The sequence below is a fragment of the Pseudorca crassidens genome, chromosome 6 (assembly GCF_039906515.1).
Source record: "Pseudorca crassidens isolate mPseCra1 chromosome 6, mPseCra1.hap1, whole genome shotgun sequence".
Classification (NCBI taxonomy): domain Eukaryota; kingdom Metazoa; phylum Chordata; class Mammalia; order Artiodactyla; family Delphinidae; genus Pseudorca; species Pseudorca crassidens.
The window spans coordinates 54,720,355-54,747,002 of NC_090301.1; the positions used below are offsets into that span (position 1 = coordinate 54,720,355).

General features: G+C 38.5%; 1 protein-coding gene across 12 annotated transcripts in view; it reads right to left on the reverse strand.

The window, feature by feature from the left end:
• OSBPL6 (oxysterol binding protein like 6) overlaps positions 1-26,648 on the reverse strand; it is a 207,072-nt gene that overhangs the window by 92,742 nt on the left and 87,682 nt on the right. For 5 of the 12 annotated variants that reach the window (XM_067741425.1, XM_067741423.1, XM_067741428.1 and 2 more), the window contains exon 1: positions 26,219-26,361. The exons of 1 other annotated variant lie outside the window; for it this stretch is intronic. The gene's annotated coding sequence lies outside the window, so the exon portion shown is untranslated. Of the gene's footprint in view, positions 1-26,218; positions 26,363-26,648 lie in introns of those variants that run through there. 6 more of the 12 variants (XM_067741429.1, XM_067741431.1, XM_067741427.1 and 3 more) reach the window with 3 other exon arrangements.

The window sequence follows — 26,648 nt, forward strand, 5'->3', positions numbered from 1 at the left end:
CAGGCTCCGGACGCGCAGGCTCAGCGGCCATGGCTCATGGGCCCAGCCGCTCCGCAGCATGTGGGATCTTCCCAGACCGGGACACGAACCCGCGTCCCCTGCATCAGCAGGCGGACTCTCAACCACTGCGCCACCAGGGAAGCCCTGGACCATACATTTTAATGTCAACACCAACATAATTCCTCTACTCAATGAGAAAAGTATTGTGGCTGAAAACAGCAATATGAGAGCCTAACATCTAATTTCGTTGTTTCATTCCTCCTTCACATCAGTGGGATCACTACAATTGTTTCTAAGTACTGTAACATTTGCATTTACACTGAGTGACATAAAATTCAGATTTATGACCTAGGGACCTAACTAAAGCAAAAAGTGGCAGGAAAGACTTCTACAACTTGTTGTTTACAGGCATCATACATTGTGTGTGTTCAGAAAAACATCTGAAACTGGGGTCTACTTAGCCTGGGCTAAGTTGTGATGTGGTAACACACAACTCCAGAATCTCAAGGGCTTAAAAGAAAGGTTTATTTCTTACCCATTTACATGTCCTTAGGAGGTCGGCTGCTGCCCTGCTCTATATCCTCTTCCTTCCAGGCCAAAGGAGAAACCCCCATGTGAAGGAGGAAAAGAGCCATGGCAGGACCACTCGACAGTTCTTAGAGCTTTTGCTTGTAGGCGGCACATGCCACTTACACTCACGTTTTATTGGCCAAAGCAAGTCACATGGGCAAATTGAAGTCCATGAGGCATGAAAGTATAATCCTCCCAGAAGAAGAGGTAGTGATTACTTGGGCACAATAATATGATGTACTACATTTACCACAAGAAAAGATTAAAAGTACAGATGAAAATATTTAAATTGACTCTAGTTTCGTCACCTAGAAATAATCCTAGTTACCATTTTGGTTATACTTTAACCAAAGTAGAAGAAAAATGTCCATACTCTCTGCAATATGCTTTCTTCAATCAACAATACATTGGTAACAGCCTTCCTTGTGAACAAAAGAACTTTAGTATCACCATTCTTAATCACTATATATAAGGCCACCACACAGATGTAACACAATACATTTGACTATTCTTCTAGTGGGACATTTAGATTGTATTCAGTTTATTCTGAAACAATGAGATTTATTACAGAAGAGTTCATTATGATTATTCACTTTTGATTACTATAAAATGACCTGCTTTATTTTACTGTTTTGCTTTATTTGATATCATCTGCTTTCTTTCTGTTGTAATTAATGAAATTTGTCCATGCTTTTACATTTAAACTTTCTATTTCTATTCTTTTGTATTATGTGTTCCTCTAGTAATGATCATGTTGGGTTGTTTTAAAAAAATCTAATTTTAGTAAAGTTTTCCCCATTTCCATTTACTGTTTCACTAACAGTTGGCCTTACTCCTGTCATACCATTTTACACTTTCTATTTTTTGGTTCTTCTTCGTTTCCTTTAATGGGTGATGGCTTTTCCTATATAATCTGCCTTTCCCTGTAATACTGTTTTTTACATGGTTTTAATTGACTTTTATATTTCCCATTAATTTGGAAGACACAATTCCCCCTTTAAAGTTCTATTAATGTTCTCCTTTAAGTCTCTCTAAATCATGCTGGAACCTGGAGTCTGTAAGTGACAAAGTCAAGAGTAAAATGGTATCTTTCGAGTCTTCACTTGCAATATAAGCCTCCCTTCCCCCGGCCCCCCCAAAAAATCAAAAATTTCTCCTCAGCCTTCATCTCAACTTGGTGATTTAATCTGGAGTTTTGCAGAATCACGCTTAGGATTCTAGAGCAATAGCGAGGAGCTGATATGACTTTTTCTGTTTGGGGCCAACTGAGACCTCTAAGTACGAGGACAGACTAAGAAAAGCAAAGCCTTTTTTTGCCCTTTTCAAGCAGTCACCTTCTCCTCAAGTGCAGCTGAGGTTTGTCATAATCAGGACCTGGCTAGACTCTCCTCAATTTGAGATATCATAGAATTGGGGTCTAGTCCTCCACAGTTTTGAAATTAGATTCTGTTTTACGTCAGTGTTCGGGTTAGAGATAGTCTGCCTTTTCCAGTATTTGCATCACTTATTTACAGAGAATTAGGAGGAGCCACATTAGATAATCCTAGACACCAGTCACCTGGAGCAGGACATTCCCATCAACTGACCTTATCAACGCAAATGTCTTTGTACTGCTAGGTGGAATAAACTGGTTTTCTATCAAGATCATCACCAGAACAACAAATGCCTACTGTCATTATATATTATAGTCATTACAATGTCATTATATAATAAAGTTTTTTTCCTTAAATAGAAAGGGTAGGAAATCTTTTTTATTTCTAAAGTCATTAAGCCACAGATGAGAAAAAGAAAATTAAGGACTGATTTCAAGAAGGTAAGCTGGAGACTGCCAGGAAAGATGGCAGGGTAAGATCTGATAAGGATATTCCTAGAAAATGACTAAACAGCAGTGACTAAAAGGATTAAAAAAAAAAAAAAAGACCATTAGTACTTACTCTAGGGAACAGTGGCCACCACATGCCATAAAGTCTAAGGAATCACTTCATTCAGGACCAAACCAAGATGTATGAAACCAACATATGACTCCCCTTCTCAAGACAGTGAAGTGGTATAGGAAGAAAGTCTGGGAAGCTCCACCAGTTTCCTCAAAACTGGAAAGACAGGTGGCAAGAGGCACAGGGAAAAGGGTGGCCACAGATTAATAGCTTTCAGAGGCCATGGAGGCACACCTCTCCTGGCATGGCAAGTCCACAGGTACCTTGATTGCCCTTTGCTGCTTTCCTCAATCTTGCCTTTGGACAAGCATCATGGACATGTCCCAATGCACCCTCAAAATACAGCCTCCAATCCCCAAGCTGGCCTCTGGTGGAGTCATTTGCAAAACTAAGGAGGAAAATGTATACAGGCACAAGTTCTCTGATTGTGACCAACCAAGACTCTAATCCCTCCCCACAACTCCTAAGGCTCTTTACACTAAGTAAATGACTAAAGACAAACCTGTGTTCTATATCACCCAGCCCTTCAAGGTGAATTTTAAGAGGATTTGAATGCTAACCAAGTAAACATGAAGGGAGCCAAGGATACTTGGCACAAATAACCTTTTGACAAAGAGCAGCTTTTATACAAAGTATAAAAAAAAAAGTATGTGTATAAAGCACTATGAAAAGTTATTCCCCGGATAGAGAAAATTATTTTGTGCAAGAGATAGATAGAGGGTTTATTTGGAATGTTAATTCTAGCAAAAAAAGAGAGGTAGCTTTAGAGCACAACTGCTTTACACTTTCACAACATCTTTTTAGAAAAATGGAGTCTCTGAATAAGAGATAAGACAGGCTCAGATGCAATGGGAACTGGCAAAGGTAGGAAATTAAGGAAACACATAATGACACCATAATTTAAATGCAGTAATTAAAATATTAATGAAGGACAGAAAGATTCTGCAGAAAAAAAAGCCAGTCAATAAATAAATGAGAGGAAATTCCCTGGTGGTCCAGTGGTTAGGACTCAGCGCTTTCACTGTGGGGGCCTGGGTTCGATCCCTGATCAGGGAACTAAGATCCCAAGTGCCTTGCAGTGTGGCCAAAAAAAACAAATTACAAAAAATACATTAGAAAGATAAAGCTGAGGAAATCAGCTTGCAAACAGAAAGAAGGGCAGGGAAAAGTTAACGGATAATGCAGCCTGGATCTACAGATACTAATGACCCTGAAAACAATAAGCAAAAAGAAAAGAAATAACATTAAAAAATATTCCTGAACATAAGGAAGACTTCAACTTGGAAAATGAAATCTTTATCAATAAAAATAAATATCTTTATCTGGCAAATTTAAAAAAGGCTTCATCAGGTAAAATTAGTAAAAAGCAAATCAAAATAAGATAGATCCTACTGAAATTGCTGAATTTAGATCACATTCTCTGAAGCAATTCAATAAATTAAATATTAATGAAAAAGAAGAAGCGAGTAGGGGTTAATTCTAGAAAATTTTTGAAAAATACACTTTCCTAAATATGTCTTGGGTTGAAGAAAAATAAAACTGATATCGTAGAATATTTGAAAATAGACAAAAGTAGAAGCCAAAAGCACTCGATCCTGTCCCTCTCCCTCTCTCCCCTCTCTTTCTCTCTGAGCGGTAGAGTGGATTCTCCAATTAACTCAAGGGTGAAAAACTAAAGATAAAGGCAATTGAAGAACATTCAAAATATTGTAATGAAAATATTACACATTTAGAAATGTAGAACATAGCTAAAGCTATAATAAAAGGAAAATTCATGGTCTTAATCATTTCTATTACTAAATATGAAAGAATAAAAACAAATGCATTAACATTTATAAACTTATAAAATTAGTAAAGATAAATATAGGGAAAGTAACTATAATTACTCTTGGATTTACAAACTTAACTGTTTTACTTTATGTATTTACTTATATTTTCATTTTTAAATATGTAAGAAAACAGGAATCATAAATATAGAAATAAGGTTACAAAAAGTATATAGCCGGGCTTCCCTGGTGGCGCAGTGGTTGAGAGTCCGCCTGCCGATGCAGGGGACACAAGTTCGTGCCCCGATCTGGGAAGATACCACATGCCGCAGAGCAGCTGGGCCCATGAGCCATGGCCGCTGAGCCTGGGCATCCGGAGCCGGTGCTCCGCAACGGGAGAGGCCACAACAATGAGAGGCCCGTGTACCGCAAAAAAAAAAAAAAAAAAAAAGTATATAGCCAAGGAAGAGAAGATACTAAATTACGAGATAATTGTTGCAATCCATAATAAACAACTAAAGCTAATAAGAAGTCAGAATATTCTACAATCATCCTGACTTAAAAAGTACGCCATCCATTTAATATCCATTCCCAAATATTTATGAACTCCTAACAAATATTGGAACACCTGTCTTTACATGTTTGTGCTATTCTGTACATACACACACACACACACACACACACACACACACCCATCAATCCAGCATCAAGCTTAATGGTGAAAGATTATTACCATTTCTATTGATGCCAGCAACAAAATAATAACACTGGTTATCGTCCTATTGACACTATGTTCACAGAGTGCTAACTAATGAACAATAACATTGTCCAACTGAAATGCACGTGAGACTCAAATGAAAATCAAACAGGGAAAAAAAAAGATTTCATTACAGTACCTGGTTACAGTATATATGTATATGTATGTACGTGTATATATATATATATCTTCATTTTTAAGATAAAGAAGCCAATCTGTAAAGGCTACATACTACATAATTCCAGCTATATGACATTTTGGAAAAGGCAAAACTATGGAGACAGAAAAAAGATTGGCTAGACTGGGTGCACTAGGTGGAGCATGGAGGATTTTTAGGGCAGTGACACTATTCCGTATGACGCTATAATGGTGAACATAAGTCACACGTTTGTCAAAACGCATAGAATGTACAACACCAAGAGTGACTTCTAAAGTAAACTATGGACTTGTCAGTGTGGATCCATCAGTTATACTACTCTGGTGTGGGATGTTGATAATGGGGGAGGCTATGTGTGTGTGGTGGGAGGAGGGGGGATGGGGGAACTCTCTGTGCTTTCTCCACAATTTTGCTGTGAACCTAACTGCTCTTAAAAGAGTGGGGCTTCCCTGGTGGCGCAGTGGTTGAGAGTCCGCCTGCCGATGCAGGGGACACGAGTTCGTGCCCCGATCTGGGAAGATCCCACATGCCGCGGAGCAGCTGGGCCCATGAGCCATGGCCGCTGAGCCTGTGCATCCAGAGCCTGTGCTCCGCAACGGGAGAGGCCACAACAGTGAGAGGCCCGCGCACCGCCAAAAAAAAAAAAAAAAAGTAAAGAGTGGTTTCAAATTTTAAAATATATTTTATAAATTTCAAATAAAAAAATAAAATTTTTAACTTAAAAAACCCTAAATATGTTTATATCAGTAAGAAGATTATTTAACAAAAGGATTATTTAACAACTTCGAAAAATAAAAATAAAAACGTTGAATCTCTTACATCATACTTCAGATCACAATATATTCCAAATGGCTTAAATTTTAAATGTAAAATGAAAACCATAAAAAGCAGTAGAAAATATTTTAGGTAAATATTTAATTAACTTGGGATGCAGAATAATGTACTAATCATGGCAACAAAATCAGTATCCATGAAGAAAAAAAACTAGGAAAAAAATCTATGACAAAGTGTTAATATTTTTAATATATGAAGAGTTATTGCAAATCAATGAGATAAATTAAAACTATCAGAAAAATGGATAGAGAACATGCATTGGCAATTCACAAAGGAAGAAACATAATGAACAATACATTGGTGATGGTAGTTTAGGTTGGTTTAACCTTTCTGGAAGAGTTTAATTTGATTAGGCAATTCTACTTCTAAGAATGTGTCCTAAGGAAATAATCAGGTGTGTAAAGATGTATGTATCTTTGTGATAAAATAAAAACAATCCAATGGGGGAATTCCCTGGTGGCCTAGTGGTTAGGATTCCAGGCTTTCACTCCCGTGGCCCAGGGTTCAATCCCTGGTCAGGCAACTGAGATCCCACAAGCCCTCAGTGCAGCCAGAAGACAAAAAAAACCCAAAACAAAACACAAAAACAATTCAAGGTCCCTAAAATTGGTGAAATAAATTATGGTACAAATATCAACAATTTAGGTGATGAAACCTGAGATGATTTTTCTCCCCAAATTCTAAATATTCATTCTTTTTTTTATACTGGGTATATATTAATTAAAGGAGACATAATAAAGCAATTTCCATTTTGAAAATATTTTTTTTCTTTTGAGATAAAGCATATGATTCAACTTTTAAATCTGCTTTTAAAGGCATATAAACTTTATGGATAAATATGAATAAAACATGCTAAAATATTCTATTTTATGTCTATTTAAAGCAGAGAATCAAAGAAGAGGATTGTGAGAGGAGAAAGAAAGGTAGACACACACATTCTCTATTACACGCACACACCTAACGGAACACAAAGTCACTGGACCAACACGAGAAATCTGAAACACTATCCACGTTCTCATACATACATTTTTTAAATGAGAGCATAAGGAAGAAAGATATGGGTTTTCTAAACCATCAAGTAACGTCCAAGTCTTGTGGCCTTTAAAATTACATTAAAAAGGCAATGCAATTAAAGTATTTCTACAATTCAAATGATATGTGGGGAAATCACTTTTTTTTTACATTATTGATTATATTATTATTATTTTTAACATCTTTATTGGAGTATAATTGCTTTACAATGCTGTGTTAGTTTCTGCTGTATAACAAAGTGAATCAGCTATATGTATACATGTTTCCCCATATCCCCTCCCTCTTGCTTCTCCCTCCCACCCTCCCTATCCTGCCCCTGTAGGTGGTCACAAAGCACTGAGCTGATCTCCCTGTGCTATGTGGCTGCTTCCCACTAGGGGAAATCACTTCTTACTGGACAAATTACATAAAATGACTCCAAAGGCATGATCTGACTCCAGAGGGAGAAATAGTTCCTCAGTATACTTTAAACATTTATATTTCCGGTCTAAGTAAAAGTCTTGTATACCAAAGGTATACAAAAAGCCTCTAGCTTTTTGAACCAGTCTAAATTTTCCTCAGTGATTTAAGAATTATTGTTCCACTTATTTGTTACTATTCATATGGAAGTTTCCCTGAAAGTCAGCTTAAATTAGCCATTTTCTAATATAACACTAATCTCTGTTAAATTATAATGTAATAATGTATTTATCTGAGAAATGTAATTTGAGTTGATGTATTCTCTAATTGGGACATATGCCCCTAGATTTAATAATTATATATTCTTCCAAATCTAGCTTTAATTTTGTACTTGGTATGAAATTTATATTCTAAGAACATGGAAAGCTCTTTTTTCCTATTTTAGGTTTTGTTGGTTTGGGGCATTATGCATTGACTTATTCTCAGAACTTCCAAAAATTGCTAATCATAAAGAGATTAGGGAATACTTCCTTCTCCTGAAGAACTAAACTACCTCTTTTTTTTTTTTTTTTTTTTTTTTTTTTTGCGGTACGTGGGCCTCTCACTGCTGTGGCCTCTCCCGTTGCAGAGCACAGGCTCCGGACGCACAGGCTCAGCAGCCATGGCCCACGGGCCCAGCCGCTCCGCAGCATGTGGGATCTTCCCGGACCGGGGCACGAACCCGCGTCCCCTGCATCAGCAGGCGGACTCGCAACCACTGCGCCACCAGGGAAGCCCTAAACTACCTCTTATATCTTTCCCCAAGCAATCCTTTTCGTTGGACATCTGCTAATTTTATAATTAATAAAACATTAACAGCCTTTCAAAAAATTATCAATGAGTAAACAACAGCACATCAAAAATATTATTTGAGGTTGGAGCCCTGTAAAAAGATCACCTACCTCCTTCCTAGCTTTCTCTATCATAATGTCGGGGGAAAAGATACCAATAAAAATAGCAGGCTCTTACCACGTGATAGGCCTGGATACCAAGCACTTTCCATGCATTCTCAGGAACTCTCTTGTTATTCATAGTGCGCAGATGAGGAAAGTAGGGCTTAGGAAGTTTATTAAACAGAGTCCTCATGCTGGTTTACAAATCTATGTGAGATCAAAGCCCATGCAACAAATTCTTTCATCGCTGTTTACGCTTAACTTACTAATAAATCAAAATGAATAACCTAAGCAACAAATCAAGTTTTTTTTTTGGTACACGGGTCTCTCACTGTTGTGGCCTCTCCTGTTGCAGAGCACAGGCTCCGGACGTGCAGGCTCAGCGGCCACGGCTCATGGGCCTAGCTGCTCTGCGGCATGTGGGATCTTCCTGGACCGGGGCACGAACTCGTGTCCCCTGCATCGGCAGGCGGACTCTCAACCACTGCGCCACCAGGGAAGTCCTCAAGTTTTTTACGGTATTATTGATGGCATACAATACGCATTTATAGAGGTTCTTAGCTTGGGTTCATGACAGGTTTAGCGTATTCTTTAAACCCCAGAAACAATATGAAAAGTGTTGGCTATACATACATTTTATATTCCTAGGGAGATATTCAATAGCTTTCAGTAGATTATCAAATGGCTAAAACGTACATCCTTGGGAGTTCATATTTCTAAAAGGATTGATACTAGCACAGGTTTAAAAAAAAAACCCATGGGCACAAAAGCTGTACAACACATTTAATATAATGAGATCGCAGGACATTTGATTTTGATGGTAGCACATGCCATGGACATTCCTGACAAGGCCATTTCGATACCATCATTTGACAATTTTACCAGTGCCAATTTTCTAAGAATTGTCAGCCACTCTTTCCTTCATCATTTGGTTTCTGGCCCTTGCTAACCTGTTTTGAAAGGACGCTTGGTAATGTCATAATTTATATTTTAACAGAAAAAACAGCATTAGGAAATAAGGTTCCCATGACTGCTAATAGGTACTGATTGCCAGCAGAGTGAGGACTTTTTGGCAATAACAGGAAACATCAAAGATTTTTGCCTCTGCTTTGTGACCTTGAATAATGATTCATAAATCCATGCTGAGTGTGTGTAAACTCTTACTGAGGCACCAAGTGAGGTAACAACAATGTCCCATTCTCCAGCGGAATTTCCTGTCAAAACAACCGTTTCTGTACTGAGTTGAGGTATGCTGAACAGTTGGCTAAGGCAGATGAAAGGGCTTAGGTTAAAAATGTTCATGAATTAATGCTGGTGCATTGCTACTGGGAATGAAACACGGTGTAACTGCTTTTGAAAATGGTATGGTGGTTCCCCAGAAAATTAAAAATAGAAATTCAGCAATTCCAATTCTGGGTGTATACCAAAAGAATTGAACGCAGTAACTTGAACAGATATATGTATACACATATTCGTAGCATAATTATTCATAATAGCTAGAAGGTAAAAGCAATTCAAGTATCCATCAATAAATGGATAAACAAAATATGGTATATTCATACAGGCATAACTCAGAGATATTGCAGGTTCAGTTCTAGACCACCGCAATAAAGCAAATATTGCGATATAGCAAGTCACATGAATTTTTGGTTTCCCAGTGCACATAAAAGTTATGTTTACATTATACTGTAGTCTATTAAGTGTGCAATAGCACTATGTCTAAAAAAAAGTGCAGGGGCTTCCCTGGTGGCGCAGTGGTTGAGAGTCCACCTGCCGATGCAGGGGACACAGGCTCGTGCCCCGGTCCGGGAAGATCCCACATGCCACGGCGCGGCTGGGCCCGTGAGCCATGGCCGCTAAGCCTGCGCGTCCAGAGCCTGTGCTCCGCAACAGGAGAGGCCAAAACAGTGAGAGGCCCATGTACAGCAAAAAAAAAAAAAAAAAGTGCATACCTTAATTTAAAAACAAAAAACAATTAGAATAGTAACATTAAAGATCATTGATCACAGATCACCATAACAAATCTAATAATAATGAAAAAGTTTGAAATCTTGTGGGAATTACCAAAATGTGACACAGAGACATGAAGTGAGCACATGCTGTTGGAAAAACGGCACCAATAGCCTTGCTCCATGCAGGACTGCCACAAACCTTCCATTTGTAAAAAACGCAGTATCTGTGAAGCACAATAAAAAGCCAAGTGCAATAAAATGAGGCGTGCCTGTAGAATAAAATATTATTCAGCCTTCAAAAGGATGGAAATTCTGACACATGCTACAACATGGATGAAACCTGAAGCATTATGCTAGGTGATATAAACCAGACACAAAAGGACAAACATTGTATGATTCTACTTGGTAGAGTACTATATGAAGTAGTTAGGGTAGTCAAGTTTATAGAGAGACAGAAAGTAGAAGAGTGGTCGCCAGGGTCTATGAGAAGGGGGAAATGGAGTTAGTATTTAATAGGTACAGAGTTTCAGTTTGGAAGATGAAAAAGTTCTCGAGATAGGAAAAGGTTGTCTAAATCCTTTTGGGCTACTATAGCAAAATACTGGGTGGCTTAAGAACAAAAGCATTTATTTCTCACAGATCTGAAGGCTGGGAAGTCCAGGATCATGGCACTGGAAGATTTGCTGTCTGGTAAGGACCCACTTCCTAGTTCATGGATGGCTGTCTTCTCACTGTGTCCTCAGATGGCAGAAGGAGGAAAGGGATCTCTGTGGGGTCTCTTTTATAAGGGCACTAATTCCCTTCATGACTTAATCACTCTCAAAGGCCCCATCTCCTAATACCATCACCTTAGGGGTTAGGATTTCAACATGAATTTTAGGGAGGACACAAACATCCAGACTATAGCGGTGGTGACGGCTACAGAACAATGCGAATGCATTTAATGCCACTGAAATGCACACTTAAAAAGGGTTAAAATGGTAAATATTATGTATATTTTACAATAAAAGATCTTCTTGTGTCATCAATTATAATGTCTTTCATAATATGCAGGCATTAATTATATTATTCTGTGCTCAGGTTTCATCTTCTTTATAAATTTTTTCCTAACCTATTAGAGAAAATTGCCGTTTCAACCTGTATTACGTCTATACTTATGCATACATATTGAACATACACTGCACTGACTTTATCTGTAGTGATCTTGTATGATCTTTGAGGGTGGGGACTATGTCACATTCAACATTACAGTCTAATGTCATGGGCCACAAAAACCACTCAGATTGTTTACTGGGCTTATCATTTTACAGTTAAGACTTAAGGCCTCCATTCTATACATTAAGTACAGTTGACTGTGTACACAGTCTGCCTGTAGATAACCATCATCATGTCAGTTATTTGATTTTATTATATTTGCACAAAGATAATCCAATATAACCCAAGTGTTGTGCAGATTGGAGTTCCCTATCTGTTCAGTAGTCAGCTAGAGAGAAAGACTGTACAAAGTTCAACATTCCCAAGAGAAAACCTCCTGGTTGTCCTAAAAAAGGACCCATCAGGCTGCTAATGGTGCTCTAGAGGCCTGGAGCATTATTATTAGGTCCTATTCTCCCAGGTGCTGAGTTGTACATTAGGAATAGGAATAGAGCCAGCAGTGTAATTCTTTCAAAACACTGCTGATAGACTTAATTGATATTTATAAGACATTCCATCCAAAAACAACAGAATACACTTTCTTCTCAAGTGCTCATAGAACATTCTCCAGGATAGATCATATCTTGGGTCACAAATCAAGCCTTGGTAAATTTAAGAAAACTGAAATCGTATCAAGTATCTTTTCTGACCACAACACTATGAGACTAGATATGAATTACACAAAAAACACTGTAAAAAATACAAACGCATGGAGGCTAAACAATACGCCACTAAATAATCAATAGATCACTGAAGAAATCCAAAAGGAAATAAAAAAATACCTAGAAAGAAATTACAATGAAAACAAGATGGCTCAAAACCTATGGGATACAACAAAAGCAGTTCTAAGAGGGAAGTTTATAGCAATATAATCCTACCCCAAGAAACAAGAAAAATCTCAAATAAACAACCTAACCTTATACCTAAATCAATGAGAGAAAGAAGAACAAAAAAAAAAAAACCCAGAGTTAGCAGAAGGAAAGAAATCATAAAGATCAGAGCAGAAATAAATGAAATAGAAACAAAGAAAACAATAGCAAAGATCAATAAAACTAAAAGCTGGTTCTTTGAGAAGATAAACAAAATTGATAAACCATTAGCCAGACTCATCAAGAAAAAAAGGGAGAAGACTCAAATCAACAGAATTAGAAATGAAAAGGAGAAGTTACAACAGACACCGCAGAAATACAAAGCATCCTAAGAGATTACTAAAAGCAACTCTATGCCAATAAAATGGACAACCTGGAAGAAATGGACAAATTCTTAGAAAGGTATAACCTTCCAAGAATGAACCAGGAAGAAATAGAAAATATGAACAGACCAATCACAAGTAATGAAATTGAAACTGTGATTAAAAATCTCCCAACAAACAAAAGTCCAGGACCAGATGGCTTCACAGGTGAATTCTATCTAACATTTAGAGAAGAGCTAACATCCATCCTTCTCAAACTCTTCCAAAAAATTGCAGAGGAAGGAACACTCCCAAACTCATTCTATGAGGCCACCATCACCCTGATAGCAAAACAAGACAAAGATAGTACAAAAAAAGAAAATTACAGACCAATATCACTGATGAATATAGATGCAAAAATCCTCAACAAAATACTAGCAAACAGAATCCAACAACACATTAAGAGGATCATACACCATGATCAAGTGGGATTTATCCCAGGGATGCAAGGATTCTTCAATATACGCAAATCAATCAATGTGATATACCATATTAACAAATTGAAGAATAAAAACCATATGATCATTTCAATAGATGCAGAAAAAGCGTTTGACAAAATTCAACACCAATTTATGCTAAAAACTCTTCAAAAAGTGGGCAAAGAGGGAACCTACCTCAACATAATAAAGGCCATATACGACAAACCCACAGCAAACATAATTCTCAATCGTGAAAAACTGAAAGCATTTCCTCTAAGATCAGGAACAAGACAAGGATGTCCACTCTCGCCACTATTATTCAACAGAGTTTTGGAAGTCCTGGTGGCGGCAATCAGAGAAGAAAAAGAAAAAAAAAGGAATACAAATTGGAAAAGAAGTAAAGCTGTCACTGTTTGCAGATGACATGATACTACACATAGAGAATCCTAAAGATGCCACCAGAAAACTACTAGAGCTAATCAATGAATTTGGTAAAGTAGCAGGATACAAAATTAATGCACAGAAATCTCTTGCATTCCTATATACTAATGATGAAAAATCTGAAAGAGAACTTAAGGAAACACTTAATTTCCATTTACCATTGCAACAAAAAGAATAAAGTACCTAGGAATAAACCTACCTAGGGAGACAAAAGACCTGTATGCAGAAAACTATAAGACACTGATGAAAGAAATTAAAGATGATACAAACAGATGGAGAGATATATCATGTTCTTGGATTGGAAGAATCAATATTGTGAAAATGACTATACTACCCAAGCAATCTACAGATTCAATGCAATCCCTATCAAATTACCAATAGCATTTTTTACAGAACTAGAACAAAGAATCTTAAAATTTATATGGAGACACAAAAGACCCCAAATAGCCAAAGCAGCCCAGAAGGAAAAAAACAGAGCTGGAGGGCTTCCCTGGTGGCGCAGTGGTTGAGAGTCTGCCTGCCAATGCAGGGGACATGGGTTCATGCCCCAGTCCGGGAAGATCCCACATGCCATGGAGCGGCTAGGCCCGTGAGCCGTGGCCGCCGAGCCTGCGCGTCCAGAGCCTGTGCTCCGCTAAGGGAGAGGCTACAACAGTGAGAGGTCTGCGTGCCGCAAAAAAAAAAAAAAAAAAAGAGAGCTGGAGGAATCAGACTCCCTGACTTCAGACTATACTACCAAGCTACAGTACTCAAGACAATATGGTGCTGGGACAAAAACAGAAATATAGATCAATGGAACAGGAGAGAAAGCCCAGCGATAAACCCACACACCTATGGTCAACTAACCTATGACAAAGGAGGCAAGGATATACAATAGAGAAAAGCACCACTTCAATAAGTGGTGCTGCAAAAACTGGACAGCTATATGTTAAAGAATGAAATTAGAACACTCCCTTAACACCACACACAAAAATAAACTCAAAATGGATTAGAGACCTAAATGTAAGACTGGACACGATAAAACTCTTAGAGGAAAACATAGGAAGAACACTCTTTGACATAAATCACAGAAAGATCTTTTTAGATCCACCTCCTAGAGTAATGGAAATAAAAACAAAAACAAACAAATGGGACCTAATGAAACTTAAAAGCTTTTGCAAAGCAAAGGAAACTACACACAAGACAAAAAGATAACCCTCAGAATGGGAGAAAATTTGCAAATGAATCATCGGACAAAGGATTAATCTCCAAAATATATAAACGGTTCATGCAGCTCAATATTAAAGAAACAAACAACCCAATCCAAAAATGGGCAGAAGACCTAAATAGACATTTCTCCAAAGAAGACATACAGATGGTCAAGAAGCACATGAAAAGCTGCTCAACATCACTAATTATTAGAGAAATGCAAATCAAAACTACAATGAGGTATCACCTCACACCAGTTAGAATGGGCATCATCAGAAAATCTACAAACAACAAATGCTGGAGAGGGTGTGGAGAAAAGGGAACCCTCTTGCACTGTTGGTGGGAATGTAAATTGATACAGTCACTATGGAGAACAGTATGGAGGTTCCTTAAAAACCTAAAAATAGAATTACCATACGACCCAGCAATCCCATTACTGGGAATACACCCAGAAAAACCATAATTCAAAAAGACACATGCACCCCAATATTCATTGCAGTGCTATTTACAATAGCCAGGTCATGGAAGCAACCTAAATGCACATCGACAGACGAATGAATGGATAAAGAAGATGTGGTACATATACACAATGGAATAACACTCAGCCATAAAAAGCAACAAAACTGGGTCATTTGTAGAGACGTGGATGGATCTAGAGTCTGTCATACAGAGTGAAGTAAGTCAGAAAGAGAAAAACAAATATCGTATATTAATGCATATATGTGGAACCTAGAAAAATGGTACAGATGAACTGGTTTGCAGGGCAGAAACAGGCACAGATGTAGAGAACAAACGTTGGACACTAAGGGGGGAAAGTGGCGGCAGGGTGGAAGTGGGGGTGTGATGAATTGGAGGATTGGGATTGACATGTATATACTGATGTGTATAAAATTGATGACTAATAAGAACCTGCTGTATAAAAAAATAAAATTTTAAAATTAAAAAAAATACTTGAGATACTGATGTAAAGTGAAGGAATAGGATTCCTGATGGTTTGAGGTCCAGATAATGTCAAACTCATGCTACATTATAATTAACAAAGAAATGGATGACAAAAGCGTTCCTTTTTTATCAGATCATGCGATCTCTTATCTCAGGGTCTTTTCTTCCTCTGCACAGAGAAGATACTTTTGTGCCCAACCTACCTCATGGGATTTTATGAGAATCAAAAAAGAATTACTTTAAAATACACGCACACATCTTGGAGTAAAGCTGGCAGATTGAATACAGGATCTATTTCACTCCAAAATGTCACTGAAAACAACAGTGACTTTATTTTTTCTTTAAGTAAAACCCCACAAGAGTGGTGAGGACAGGGGACAGTAGCAACAGAATTTGGGGACTGGAAAACAGATAAAAGTGGAAAAATGGTATCTGGGTCATTAGTGAATCTAGTCAAAAAGACAGTGAGTGGAAGTTTAAGAAATATAAAGGAAGGTCTAAAATGTCACTTGATATTGAATTGTGATGAAAAAAGCTACTGTTCCCCAAATTCCAAGCTTGGGAAATGCCAGCACTGTCTACTACAGAGGTTTTGAAAGGTGGTATTAGGAACAACGTGTCACCTGGAAACTTATTCCAAATGCAAAGTCATTTTTTTTTTAATTGAAGTACAGCTGATTTACAATATTGTGTTACTTTCAGGTGTATGGCATAGTGATTCAGTAGTTTTGCAGATTGTATTCCATTATAGGTTATTACAATATAATGGATATAATTCTCTGTTCTATGCAGTAAATCCTTGTTGCTTATCTGTTTTATATATAGTAGTTTGTATCAGTTAATCCCATACCTCTAATTTGTTCCTCTCCCTCTTCCCTCTCCCCTCTGGTAACCCATGTTTACTTTCCATATCTGTGAGTCTGCTTTTGTTTTGTATATACATTCATTTGTATTATTTTTTAGATGTCACATAGAAGTGATATCATACAGTATTTGTCTTTCCGTATGACATTTCACTAAGCATAATATTCTCTAGGTCTATCCATGTTGCTGCAAATGGCAACATTTCACTTTTTTTATGGCTGAGTACTACTCCAGTGTGTGTGTGTGTGTGTGTGTGTGTGTATTTTATATATATATATATATATATATATATAAAAAAATACACACACCACACCTTCTTAATCCAGTTTTCCGTTGATGGGCATCTGGGTTGCTTCTATGTCTTGGCTATTATAAACAGTGCTGCTATGAACACTGGGGTGCATGCTTTGAATTAGTGGGTTTTTTTTTTCCAGATATATACCTAAGAGTAGAATTTCCAAATGCAAATTTTTGAGCTCATCCATACCAGCAAATCAAACACTCTGAGGCCCAACACTCTGTGTTTTAACAAGCCTGTTAACTATGTAGCAGGTGTCGATGATTGCCAAAGGGGCCCTGCTCTTCACAGGGAATAATTACAATATATAGTATTAGACACAGATTCACTCCCAAGTAATAGGCCTAAAGCCTCAAAAATAAAAGGATTTTTAAGACTTTTCCTGAGAAATTAAAAAAATAGTAAGAAGAATTTCAAGTGATAACTAAAGCATTTATCTTTTAACATTTACAGAAATGAACTTTATATTACAAAATTATTTCTAAAAACTTCAGAAAGCTCATGGAAAACTTTTACTAAAAAAACAGTACCTCCATTTAGGAATTTAAAAAAATAAAGCAGAAAGCTCTACCATGAACCAACAGGACTTTGTTGTCTACTAATCCTTGGGATTGCAAAATTTCTTGGATCCCAGATTCAGAAACAGAAGGAGATAACCCAGTCACTGCTTTTGTCTAGACCAGAAGTCAGCAAACTTTTTACATAAGGGGCCTGGCAGAAACCCTTCTAGGCTTTGTGAGCCATACCATCTCACTGCAGCTACTCAACACTACCGTTCTATAGTAGTTTCCCCTTATCCGTGGTTTTGATTTCCAAGGTTTCAGTTACCCACATCAACCGTGGTCTGAAAAATATTAAATGGAAAATTCCAGAAATAAACAATTCATACATCTTAAATTGCATGCCATTCTGAGTACCGTGACGAAATTTTCTGCCATCCTGCTGTGTCCTGCCCAGGTCGTGAATCATGTCTTTGTCCAGCACATCTCACCCGTTAGTCACGTAATAGTAGTCTGGGTTACCAGATCATCTGCTGCAATATCACAGTGCTTGTGTTCAAGTAACCCTTACTTTACTTAATAATGGCCCCAAAACACAAGAGTAGTGATGCTGGCAATTCAGATCTGTGAAAGAGAAGCCATAAAGTCTTTCCTTTAAGTGAAAAGGTGAAAGTTCTCAACTCAATAAGGAAAGAAAAAATCATATCCTGAGGTTGGTAAGATCTACAATAAGAATGAATCTACCTGTGCAATTGTAAAGAAGGAAAAAGAAATTTTGCTATCACTCCTCAAACTGCAAGTTAGGGCCACAGTGCATAATAAGTGCTTACTTAAGATGGAAAAGGCATTAAATTTGTCTGAATAAGATATTTTGAGAGAAAGACCCCATTCACAGAACTTTTATTACAGTATATTGTTATAACTGTTCTATTTTATTATTAGTTATTGTTAATCTCTTACTGTGCCTAGTTTATAAGTTAAACTTTATCATAGGTATGTATGTATAGGAAAAACACAGCATATAGTGGGTTCGGTCCTATCTGCAGTTTCAGGCATCCACTGAGAGTCTTGGAACGTATCCCCCACGGATAAAGGGGAACTACTGTAGTGGAAAAGGAGCCATAGACAATACGCACATGAATAAGCATAGCTATGTTCCAATAAAACTTTATTTACAAAGCAAGACTGCAAGCTTGTAGTCTATCATTTGCTGACTCCTAAACTAGATAATGAAAGATTAGGAAGCATTCTTGGAACCAGATACTGGAGAGTACTTTCAAAGATTATAGATTACCAAAGAGCTTCCCATGGCAGGTCTGTTAATCTGTGCTACAGTTGGCAAAGCATTTACAAAGGAGATTCTGAATTTACTGGCTCCTTGCCAACTTCAGGTTTCTCTGTTTCTTCTAATGTGTGAAAGAAGGTACTTTATGCTTAGAAATACATGAATTGAAAAATACTAATAAAACAAAGGGTAGAGAAGATTGTTCTGATCAGAGAAAACTTTTATTTATGATGCCAGTTTTATTAAAAGCCACATGTGAAAAAGATTTGCTAATTTCCACTTGAAGGATAACATCCTAAGTAGTCCAAGAATATTTTAAGAAAATGAATAAACTTTTTTAACAAAAGGAAAAATGTAAACTAACTCTATTGTAAGGTTTTTTAAGTTTATAAAATTTAAGAAGATGAAAAGAAGCACGAAAGGGGGCAAAATTTATTTAGTCCAAAAATGAGTGATGAGACAAAAGTCTATATAAGAGCATCCAAGTAACGAATTCTCAACACCCACCATTCTCCCTGCAGACCCCTCCTACGTAGTCTGGATTCCTCATCTTTGCCACACTGTATTTGATTTAGTATAAATTTTGGTATTTCTTCGCCAGTTTTTCCTTTTAAATGTTTTATTCTAGAATAATTTTAGATTTTTAGAGAAGTTACAAATCTACTACAGAGAGTTCCCGTATACCCCTCACCCAGAACTTCCTTCAGTTTCCAGAAGCTGACAAAACAAGAGATTTTAAACTTAAAGTTCAACAATTTATAATGCCAGTTGAAAAAAAAATTAGATATTTGAAAATAAATTCAAATGCCAAACATGTATTTATTGTTTATGTTTTTTGGGGTTTTTTTTGCGGTACGCAGGCCTTTCACTGTTGTGTCCTCTCCCGTTGCAGAGCACAGGCTCCGGACGCGCAGGCTCAGCGGCCATGGCTCACGGTCCTAGCCACTCCACAGCATGTGGGATCTTCCCAGACCGGGGCACGAGCCCGTGTACCCTGCATCGGCAGGTGGACTCTCAACCACTGCGCCACCAGGGAAGCCCAATTGTTTAAATAAACTGTACAGTACTTTCAAATTTAGTTTTCTACACACGAAAATTCAGTCAGCAAACCACCCTTCAGTTCTCAGCTTCTGTCGCCTCAAAATAGGCACATGCCCTGCCACTTTTCTGCACAATATTCTTTTCATTTCCTTCACAGCACTTACTTCACTCAATAGTTACATTATTTGTTTATTGGCTTATTGTCTATCCCTAGAGACATCATCTGTTTCCTGCTCTCCTTGTTATAATCTCTGCACCCAGAATAGTGCCTGGTACACACTGAGTAGAGACATTCAATACACTTTGCTGGATGAATCAATGAGCAAACACCTTAGATATGACAGGGGTGATATAAGGCACATGATAAAAGACATCTATTTAAACTGTCATTGTTTCTGAAATTTCAAACATTTAACACCAGCCATACACAGTCGAAGTTTGGGGGAACCTATGTGTTAGTCTACCATCTTTGTAATCACTTCTTACTGAGACAAAGTCTAGAATTGTTACTCCTAATAAACCCTTGCACTCTGAAAGCCAAATCTTTCAAAGTAGATCTGTATTGTTCATTTATTGCACTCAGTATTTCCTGGCATTATTCATTTGATGTGAAAAGTCAACAAAGAAACATTTTTTTTTAAATAAAATTTTTATTTATTTTTGGCTGCACTGGGTCTTCGTTGCTGCACACGGGCTTTCTCTAGTTGTGGCAACAGGGGACTACCCTTCGTTGCGGTGTGTGGGCTTCTCTTTGCGGTACCTTCTCTTGTTGTGGAGCACAGGCTCTAGGTGCATGGGCTTCAGTAGTTGTGGCAAGTGGGCTCAGTAGTTGTGACTCACAGGCTTTAGAGCACAGGATCAGTAGTTGTGGCGCACGGGCTTAGTTGCTCTGTGGCATGTGGGATCTTCCCAGACCAGGGCTCGAACCCGTGTCCCCTGCATTGGCAGGCAGATTCTTAACCACTGCATTACCAGAGAAGTCCAAAGAAACATTTAAATCACCCTTAAAGTTAGACTAATTAAAGTCTAATTAATCATCTTTCTGTACTTAAAAATATATTTGGAAAAGACAAAAATACTGGATTCCAACCTTATGGAGGCTTGGAAATGAGACATTTTGAGAAGACAGGTGAAAAGCTTAAAAGACTAAAGCGGGGGAGATGCAGCTCTCCTTCTTCCCTCCCACTGCCTACCCCTCAGCTTCAAGTTCAAGGAATCACCTGGTTGTAGGAAAAAGAAAGGAAGGATAGAAGGAAGGAAGGAAGGAATGGAGGGAGGGAGGGAGGGAGGGAGGGAGGAAGGGACAGACGGACGGAGGGAAAAGTACCTATTCCTATATTCTCTATAACACTTACATTTTTCCCAAGGTCAAATATTACAAAATATATCCAAAAATCAAAGCACTTGATCCCTTGACTCACCAAGGGAAAAGAAATCATTCCAAGGTAAGCATCCATAAAATATCCATTTATCAGATAAAAAGAAGCAAGAAGGACAAAACCGTTGGGGCACTTTCAGGCTCTGTGTTTCATTTAGAACATTTATCTTTCTTCTATTTCTGGACCTGCACTGTGATGAAGGGTGGACACTAATAAATGCATTCAGTGCAGCACAAACTGATCCACCATCCAAACAGTACAATAATCCCACTGTTACTTCTGGAACATCTCCTGCTTATGATGTAATGAATTGCAAATAACTCAAATTATTTGGTGAACTAAAGATTTAATAGAAATATATCAACACTAAATACTAAAAATGGAGGTGAGGGAAATTCATTTTTGACCACATACATAAAATTTGAAAGACCAAAAATAATGATAGTAATAAAAGGTAAATAAAACTCTACATTTTTTCTCTATATAAAAATAGAACAATTAGTAGTAGTAATGCTGAGATTATTCATTTGAAGAGAAATGAGATACAAATATAAAATCAAATAATAGTAAAACTCCATAAAGTTAACTTTGAAAATTCAATGTGAACTCATAATTTTTTACTTTAAATATATAATTATTTCCAACTTTGTTCCCTGAAAAAGTCTGGAAACACTGATGACCGATAAGAATGAGCACCCATGGGCTTCCCTGGTGGCGCAGTGGTTGGGAGTCCGCCTGCCGATGCAGGGGACGCGGGTTCGTGCCGCCCTCCGGGAGGATTCCGCGTGCTGCGGAGCGGCTGGGCCCGTGAGCCATGGCCGCTGAGCCTGCGCGTCTGGAGCTTGTGCTCCGCGGCGGGAGGGGCCACAGCAGTGAGAAGCCCGCGTATCGCAAAAAAAAAAAAAAAAAAAAAAAAAAAAAGAATGAGCACCCTTAATGCCCAGACTGTGGCTTCTAAATTCCATTTTCTACTAAAAGGAACCGGAGCTCCTTGTAATAAATGATTCTTAGACTGGACTGTGAAATGAACAAGAGGAGCTTAAAGTATCCTGTTGAACTAAAAAGCAGTGTCAAAAAAACTAATGGGACATGGATGCTTCTGGGATGTTCTGTATCTTGATCTGGGTGCTGATTATATGGGAATGTTCAGTTTGTGAAAATTCATTGTGATTCACTTCTGATAGGTTCTCTTTTCTGTATGTATATACAGGAACCAATCTCAAGGGGCTCCCAAGGAACAAAGAAGGTTTTATTTGAGCATCCAGAAAAAAAAGTCACTGCAACTAATCAAATCATAAAGATCTTTAAAATCCATGAATTTACAATGATCCTCAAGAAATAAAGGAACTGTCCCCCTAAAAGAACAAAGAAATATATTTGATCACCTTTTGAAGAAAGAGGTTAAGTAAAATGGTCTCAGCACTGCCAATTCTCATTGGATATTCTCTCCGTTTCTACTACTGAGGGAGAAGTCTCATGATCTTCATAAGAGGTAAAAGGAAGCAAACGTCAGCTTTCATGCCATGCCAGGGGTGAATACTCTTTCTCTTCTTCCAGTTTTTGCCAATGTCATATTTGCTGACTGGCTAGCTGATTTACTGGGTTTACCTTTTTCACCACATTTCAACCCGTTTTATATGTCAATAATGGCCCTCATTGGTTTCATTTTTTCAGTCCTAGGTGTCCTTTCCTCAGGAAGTTAAGGGAAGTGGAATGTGGAGCCAATAACAGGAATGCCAAGGAAAAAAGAGATAAAGGGCTTCCTGGAAGCATTTCTGAGTATACATGCATACACACTAATTCCTATGACAAAACAGGAATGAAAATAAACACATTTCCTTAAGGAAATGAGGTGCCAATCACCTGCTTTTTCCTTTTCAGAAGAGTTTAATTTCTTTCTCATACAGTCAAGTCACAACTCCTCGAATGTGTGGAGACAAATTTCTAGTTACTTCATTTCCATGAACGTAAACCTGATAGTCAAAGGGACTCAAGTACGTTTCTTTCTTTTTTTTTTTTTGGTTCGCGGGCCTCTCACTGTTGTGGCCTCTCCTGTTGCGGAGCACAGGCTCCAGACGCGCAGGCTCAGCGGCCATGGCTCACAGGCCCAGCTGCTCCGCGGCATGTGGGATCTTCCCAGACCGGGGCACGAACCCCCGCGTCCCCTGCATCGGAAGGCGTACTCTCAACCACTGCACCACCAGGGGAAGCCCTGTACATTTCACCTTTACCTGTGGTTAAGTATCAAGAGATCCTAGGCAATACTGACCTAAGAGATCCCATGAGACAGAGCAAAAGTAATGCAGCCAGAGGACAGTAAACTACCAGAAGTCAACATCCAATCCTGTTGGGCTTCTTTCTTGTTTGCTTCAACATTAAAAATGAATATCCTGAGGCCTAAAATCTGCTTGAGTAACAGGCACTATCCGTTTGAAAAATGGGTTGTTGGGATAAGAACCACTGTTTTGGGATCAAGTCAGCTTCTCCCTATTTGTAAACTATGATCAAATAATTAATGGCTGAGTTTAGCTGATGTAGACAGAGAAGTGCTATGCCCATAGGGCCCTATGATTTAAAATGCTTTCATGGTTAAGGCTCTTTATTATTATATAAAAGTGTGGTTCAATATCAAATTAAAAGGAACATTACTGCAAGTAGTTCAGTCCCCAACAATATATAGTGATCAAAGATGGGGCAAGAGAAGTTTTTTTTTTGTTTTTTTTTTTTTGCTGTACGCGGGCCTCTCACTGTTGTGGCCTCTCCCCTCTCCCGTTGCGGAGCACAGGCTCCGGACGCACAGGCTCAGCGGCCATGGCTCACGGGCCCAGCCGCTCTGGGGCATGTGGGATCTTCCCGGACCGGGGCACGAACCCACATCCCCTGCATCGGCAGGCGGACCCCCAACCACTGTGCCACCAGGGAAGCCGGAAAGAGAAGTTTTGTGATTAACTACAACCCACTGTGCTTGAAGGTATATCTGATTCTGATGGTGAGATTTCTCAGTGTCAAAAGTTCTGCGCATGTAGCACACAGCTCACTGAATCACTCTGGTGTCCAGAATGAATAAGGGGATAAAAGATGGACTCTAAATGCCTATAGGTGTCATTCAAAAAGAAGCCAACCCAATGAATCACTTTACCTCCCTGGGACCAAAACAGTCAGATCAGGCAATGGAACCCTTAGGTTGTGACATATTAAACTCTGAGATGACGACCTCAGGTCTGGAAAAAATGATTCAGACCATATCACTCCGCCAATCAGATTTCCAAACTAAGAACCATGGGCCACCTGGCTTTGGAAAAGTTTTCCTTCTTCATAGGCAAGCCTGGCAGGTGTTAGTTTAACCTCAGAAAGCCACCATTCTCACAGTGCACACATTTTATATAAAATAATAAAATGCCAAAAGAGAATAAAGACTAAGAGAGTGTTATGTGTAAACTACAGGGGACTGACTTCATGTAAGGAGAGACAAAATTGATGCTTAAAGCATGAATCTTGGCCTCAAAAGCCTACAGATGCCAGGTAGGTAACACAAATCCGTATAGCTGGTTGGGTTAAAGACTTAGGGAATGGTAACGACTAGCAAACTTCAGGTCTTGAAATAGTAACAAGACCAGATTTTTAACCTTCCAAGAGAAGCCAGGTATCTGTTTTGCTGGTTTTTTTTTTTTTTTTTTTTTTATGTGAAGTTTCCTTTTTGAGATGTTGGCAATTAACTCAATATTAAAAAAGAAAACTTTCACATATTAAAAAAATTATAGTCTAAAATCTGGCCTGTAGGCCACCAGTCTGCAAGCTGTGCTTTAAAATTTAACTTTAAGGGACTTCCCTGGTGGTCCAGTGGTAAAGAAATTTGCCTTCTAATGCAGGGGACGCAGGTTCGATCCCTGGTCGGGGAACTAAGATCCCACATGCTGCGGGGCAACTAAGCCTGCGCGCCACAACTACTGAGCTCACGCGCCTCAACGAGAGAGCCTGCGTGCCACGAACTACAGAGCCCACACACCCTGGAGCCCATGCGCCCAACTAGAGAAGAGAAAACCCACACGCCACAACTAGAGAGAAGCCCAGGAGCTGCAACGAAAGATCCCACATGCCGCAACGAGGATCCCGCATGCCACAGTTAAGACCCGACGCAGCCAAAAAAATAAACTAAATAAATAAATAAAATTTAACTTTAAATGATGCAGTAATAAGCAGAAATCTTCTGACATAACAGTGATTACACTAAATTAGTAAGCCATGGTTTCTGTCCTACCAAGAGGGAGCAGTCCATGCAAGGAAAAGGTCGAAGTGGTATCAGAACACCTGTGAGTATTTTCCAAATTACAGATGTCTGAACTATCACCACCACCACCACCACTGCTGCCCTTGTGCTCCAGAGAAAATAAGTAGAGTTGAGTAGAGGACACACGTTGCAAAAGATCCCCAAGAGCTCTGATGGCACATCCTCCCACTCTGGGGGTCACTGACCTCAGAAGGTAGAAAGCTTCGTATAACTGGGAGGGATGTGTCCAAACGGTGAAGACCAAACCCACTGGGCCTAAGATGTCAAACAGCATATCTGAAGTGGTTCTGAAAATAATAACTGCAAATATCAAAGATGACAAGGACCCCAAAGTGAGCACTGCTGTTATCATATTTATTTCAGCCTCATGTGCAAAAATATCACAATCAATCGTCTACCTGTTTACTATGAAAGACTATAAAAACTGTATGCATTTTAAGAGTGTGTGTGTCATGCATATATAATGAAAGCGAGGATAACCTTTCAGCCATTTTCAGGCGCAGGTTTATTATTCCAGAAGGGAAGGGGAGCACTTTATTTTCACATGATGCCAAACTGTAGACAGAAAAACGTTCAATATTTCGGCTTTTTTTTTTTTTTTACTTCCTATCCTTAAAAAAAATATTGCAGAACTTTTTATTAAGATGGCTAAACATAACCAGAATCACCAAGTCTTATTTTTCCATCTGATATATACATAAAAAATAGAAACGTGTTCCTGTGATTTGGTAATATCTCAGTAATCTTTTGCTATCATTAAGCATTGCCTAATCTAACCCTGCTTTTGATTTTAAACTTGCATTCTCCTAACTCACCTTGTAATTGGGAGTCAAAGCCTTCCAGGTCAGCTTTAAGCTAAAAGCTGTTGGAAGCAGTTTATCCTCAAGTGCCTGTAGCTTTTTTCCTGGGAACTTGGTCTGTCTACTGAGCCTGCTGGGGTTATCTGGTAAGTTATAAGAGTGGCTCCTTGATTTCCTTCTCTTGATCTTTTGCAGGAAGGCACAGAGGCTGAAAAAGAGAGATTACAGTTGTATAGATACATCTCCATAGACCTTTCACGAGCATCTGTGGCTAACAGAAAATTCCTTCCACTTTATCTTCTGAGGAGAAAGTTCGTAAGAGATGGCCCCCCTGCTTTCTACCTCCTTTGCTCAATCTACGTAATCTCAAAGACAACCACTGAGCTCCTCAGCAATCAGTAGCATGTATCATTTACATCTTACCCAGAGCTGCGAGTAAGAAAAC